This window comes from Sinohyriopsis cumingii, chromosome 9 (genome assembly GCF_028554795.1).
Source record: "Sinohyriopsis cumingii isolate HCF-2022 chromosome 9, ASM2855479v2, whole genome shotgun sequence".
NCBI classification, from domain to species: domain Eukaryota; kingdom Metazoa; phylum Mollusca; class Bivalvia; order Unionida; family Unionidae; genus Sinohyriopsis; species Sinohyriopsis cumingii.
The window spans coordinates 62,983,970-62,989,969 of NC_142969.1; positions in this window are offsets into that span (position 1 = coordinate 62,983,970).

Here is a 6,000-nt window from a genome sequence, read left to right on the forward strand (position 1 = left end):
TTTAGTTAACGTGTGTCTTATATATCTTATGAGAGTCAATGTGTGCCACATGCAAAGCGTGGTTAGGACTTAGCTGGTACATACATTTGGCAATAAAGCTATCTAGGGTACATCATTTGACATCATCATAAAAGAGGCTGAAGTACACAATCTATAATAACACAAATATTAATTAAACAATTTATAAAAACAAGGCTATTTTGAGCAAATCATATTTGTAACGAATAAACAAATAGGAATCATTAAGAAATAATAATAATAATAATAATAATAATAATAATAATAATAATAATAATAATAATAATAATAATAATAATAATTTTATAATGTAGTATTTAAATTTAATACTCACATGTTTTTCATAATATGGATAGCATATATATATATATATGTGTGTGTGTGTGTGTGTGTGTGTGTGTGCGTGTGTGTGTGTGTGTGTGTGTGTGTGTGTGCTGATTTGGTTCCGTTTGGTTTGATCTAATTCAAGGATGGGGATTTTTTTTTATTGTTCAAGCCTTTGCTAAAACAACAAAAAAATATTATGTTTTCCCTTCTACTTTTTATTTACTTATTAATTACTGAGATCATACTTCCTGTTGTATTGTCATAAATGGATGTAAGAATCCTACTTGCTTGCCTTGTGATCTTTTTCAATTTCATCATGTAGAACTTAATAATGGGGGAAGAGGGGTTCCTCACAGTGCAAGGATATTTCTTAATGGGTCTTGAAAGCAAATTATATTGTATTTTTACAAGAGTAAATTACGATTTGCTTTGGAATATGGCTATTTTATTTCATATCAGGTATGTGATTGCGATGCTCCAAAGAAATACCTTTCAATGAATAAGCTATACCGATCTGAAGGGATATTTCTTTGTCATTTGCATTGTTACACTTTTTGTCTCGCTTGGAATCCTATGCCCTATATCCGTACCCACTATCCTTACTTATTAATGCCATTTTCTAATATATTGGTATAATCCTCTGCAAAGAGGTCAATTATGAATTAAATCGAATTATGATGTAATCAATTCAAGTCATGACGTCATTTATATACAAGGAGAAAAGCACTGGTTCAAATTCGGTGCCTTGATGTACTCTGGAATCTACCTAGGACCAACCAGATTTGGAACCATTCACTTCCCACACACTGTTCTCGAAAACATCAAAAGTTTGAATAGTTTGCCAGCAATTCCATAATGAAAATAATTTTTCGTGTCAAATGTTTTTTTTCTTCCCTTTTTTATATCTAGTTCCCACAATATCTACTTGTCCACCTTTATCTATATGTGTAGCCCACTATACATGATTTAGTTACATGGTCCTTTTTCTTAAACAGATATTATTCATTTAATGTATCACCTTTCCTTAATCTACATGCTGTACATGTACAATTATTTGCTGCCTGAGGCAAATTCGGTCACACACGACTCACGCTTGTAAAGAACATAGATAATGGTAGTAGCTCTGAACAATGATGCATACACTATTTCTACAGTATATATCAATTTTGTACCTTTATCAGTATATATAAATGCACTTTTGTATAAACGTATGACCGAGGCAACATAGTATGGAAAGAAGGAATGAGTGAATGAATGGCAAAGGAAGGAATGAAATATGTATGTATGTATGTATGTATGTATGTATGTATGTATGTATGTATGTATGTATGTATGTATGTATATATGTATGCATGTATGTATGTGTGTGTATGTATGTGTGTGTGTGTGTGTGTGTGTGTGTGCATGTATGTATGTATGTATGTATGTATGTATGTATGTATGTATGTATGTATGCATGCATGCATGCATGCATGCATGCATGCATGCATGCATGTATGTATGTATGTATGTATGTATGTATGTATGTATGTATGTATGTATGTATGTATGTATGTATGTATGTGTGTGTGTATGCATGCATGTATGTGTGTGTATGTGTGTGTGTGTGCGTGCGTCCATGTGTAAATGGATCTGTCTAATCATGGAACAATACGTAATGGAGCTTGCTCGTCTTGACCCCTCTTTTCCATCTGAGTATTTCTTTCTGAATAATTCAAGACCAATGTATTTTTATCTTCTTCCTACAATTTATAAAATGAGAAAAACTGGATTATACCAGGCGAAATATTCCGCCAGGTTGGCCCATTGTTTTAGATTGTTTATGTGAAACTGGATAGATTTTGTATAAAACCCTTTGGCTCAGTAATCGTTTTAATACGTTACAAAAAAATGAATAAAATTTAATCATAAAATTGTATTATGGTTGCAGCATATACTGATAGCCTTGATAACATCGAGCATGATTTGGCATCGCGTGTGCTTGATAATCCTGATCCGAAACAACCGAATAATATAATTTCAAATTTGCTGAAACGTTGTAATTTAAATGTTCTGAAAAGTTATAATTTATAATTTGCTGAAAAGTTCTTTGAAAAAAGAAAAGATTTTATTTCTTATGAGAATATTTATTTCCCCAAAACGAGCAAACAAGGTTGACCTATGGAGAAGAAGTTTATTCCATCTTATGTAGATATTTATGTGGCTAAATGGGTGAAAGAAGTTTATTCCATCTTATGTAGATATTTATGTGGCTAAATGGGTGAAAGAAGTTTTTTCTAAGGCCATTAATTTATGCTTGGTTTCAGAAGACGTAACTGAAAGAGTTTCAGACAATTTTCAATTAAAATTAAAGTTAGTGAAGAAAGTATACATTTTGCAGCTGTAACAATATACAATAGCTTTGAATCTTGGATACGAGGGTATATTTTAAGGAATCCAAGGATCATCCACGACTTACGTTAAAATTCGCAAATTATAAGGTTCCGCCAACATTCATTTCGCTTGTTTGTGGCTTTTCGCAGGACTACGAGAAAGCGGTTAAAAGTTTGGGACGTTGGGATAATGGAATCTTGGATATTAAGGAGAACACATAATTTGCAACAAATCACGAGAAATAATTCCATTAATTTTTATTCAAACATTTTGATTTAAACAGGCATGCATCATCTGCGTCATGATATTCTAGAGACACTGTTTCTAACAGAAATTGTCTAAAGCGTTTGGAATACGCACTTTGGTTACAGCTTACAATACCAACAAACCTGCATGTCTTTTGTGTGAAATGAAAGGTTGTAAACTTTGTGTTTCGGAATTAGTATACATCTTTAAAGCACGAAGAAATCTGAATATTAAACAACATATTTCGTATGATGAGAAAAAAATGTAATATTTTGTTTGAAATGTTAAAATCAATATTTTGGGAGAAGCAAAGGAACAAATGTTGGACACATGAATGCAAGATAAAGAAAATTTCTATCTAACCATGATAATACAGACTGTTGTGAAGAACGTTTGAGGGTTTGTGGCACGGAACATATTTGCTGGTCATATGAGATGGAACAAAAAGATTTAAAAAATCTAAATTCTCCTTTACTAAAGTTTGAATTTTGTCTTGTGCGTTTTTTTTTTCTGTTTTAAATCTAATTTTAAATCTCATTATTGATATAGGTAGATTTTTTAATTATATTTTATATCTTAATATTGATGTAGATAGATTCAGTCAATTCTATGTATGTATGTATGTATGTATGTATGTATGTATGTATGTATGTATGTATGTATGTATGTATGTTCGTACGTACGTATGTATCTATCTATCTATCTAATCTGTCTGTCTGTCTGTCGCACGTGTATATACCTCTGCATGGGTGTTTTTAGACAGTGACTATTCAATTAGGTTAGCTCATTGGTATAAGGGAGGTAACTCGTTTAGGAGTAAGTCGATTTGTAGCAGTCTGGCATGGTACACGAATGTACGATAGCCATTAGTACTAATGAACAGTAGAAGACATGTCGTTATAATATTAGTACTTGTATCACTAAAGATATTAGTAAGGCTGGTGTGTCGCATGAAAAGTATGATATACAGCTTGCAAAAGTATTATTATTATCATTATTAGTAGTAGTATTATTATTAGTAGTAGCAGTAGTAGTAGTAGTATTAGTAACAGTAGTAGTAGTAGTAGAAGTATTAGTAGTAGTCGTGGTAGTAGTTGTAATAGCAGTAGTTGTAGTAGTGGTAGTAGTTTTAGTAGTAGTAATAGTAGGTGTTTTAGTAATAGTTGTTGTTGTAGTAGTAGCATCAGTAGTAGTGGTAGTAGCTTTTGTAGTAGCAGTAGTAGTGGTAGTAATAGTAGTAGTAGTGGTAGTGGCAGTGGTAATAGTAGTGGATGTAGTAGTGGCAATGGTAATAGTAGTGGAGAGGAACGGGATCGGGAACTTATAAAGAAACAAAATTATAAAAAAATAGCATTTATCTATAAATATAAACGATTGGGTTTATATTAATATCAGGTAGTGTGTGTGTGTGTGTGAAAGAGAGAGAGAGAGAGAGAGAGAGAGAGAGAGAGAGAGAGAGAGAGAGAGAGAGAATAATTAACTTCGTCTCGTTTATTGTACACAGGAAATAAATTAATCTTCTGGCAATTGCAGTAGCTCGACATGGTTAATATCAAACCCATCGATGGCATGTTCCAACAATTAAGTACAGGTTTTCCAATTACTGACACTCTGGATGTGGTTTGAATAACATGCATGGAAGACAGACTTACACGGTCCCATGTGCCCGTTGACGGATGACTTTCCCAGACATGAGAATGGGCCAATGTTCAATCAGTAATTGATGAAAGGGAGGTAAGACAAAGATGTTGCCGAATGCTATTCGAGGCCTTGGACATAAAATTAAATTGTGAAGTTGACATTAATGTGTGCGGCTATTGCATTCATCATATAGATATAAACCTACCTACCTACCTACCTACCAACCTATATACTTGCGTGCGTCCATACATATATGCATGCGCAAATACATGAATGCATACTGTATATGTGGATCACTTCTTTTAATTGTCTTTCGGTATTACTTTATTCAAAGTTTCATACACAAGAATGTGCAACGAGAAATGAAATTATCGCTATCACCTGCGTATATTGCTTACTTAGATTAAGGTCCACCCTGTGCGATCAACATAAGGCGTAAAACGAACAACGCAGACTTTGTTTCAGTCTGTCCAGACCGAATCGGTATTTGCATATACCAGTTGGGGGTGGGGTGGGGTGGGGTGGAATAAACGGATATTTTGATCTCATCGCTTGAGAATGTGTTGACGTTATCCAGAGGATGACGTTATAATTAATGGTCATAACGTTAAAATTATGCTCGGCTTCCAGACTAATATAAATTTTAAAATGTCTTGCTTTGATATGGCATGTTGTTGTTTTTTTTAACTATTATTTTAATTGATCTTATTTAACGTACACAGTATTGTCGATTGCCACGAACGTTTGGGAGCCTCGTTTTCCATACTGCTCTCAGTGACGTAGGTAAGCTACAATTCTACCTGCACATACCATATTACATTGACGTCAGGCTTTTTGTAGTTGTGTATATACATTTTGTTAGTTGAATTTTGGCAAAGAAAGAAGAAAAGTTAAAAGATACAGTGCTAAAGTTGCCGTTATGGTCTTACTTCTATATTTCCTGTAAAATTTTGCAAATAAAAAAAATCAGCAGCAATCGTTTCAGCTAGAAAGTTGTGTCCAGAAAAAATGAATCACCTGAGGAGCAATTTAATGTGTTCGTTTCACGTAGTTTTTTCCCTCAAGTCTTGTTTAACCAGACTTTCCCGTAATACCATGAGATCTCCGCGACCCGAAATGCTGGTAAAATATTTAATACATCACCGCTAACAATATAATGTACTTCTGTGACATTTTATTTTGATTTTAGTTGGTGTTTTATGGCTAATCAATACGAGTAGATAATTTAGTTCAGAGAAATTTGGAATAAAGCGCCTTGCCCATGGATACATCATAGTAACCTACTTCTACTAAGCTGATTTTAGGCTTTGGGAAGCCTTGTTCGCTGGCAGCTGCATAACACTTCCGGTATTGATGAGACTGCATATAACTATCATCCTTCATCTCAGTTATAAG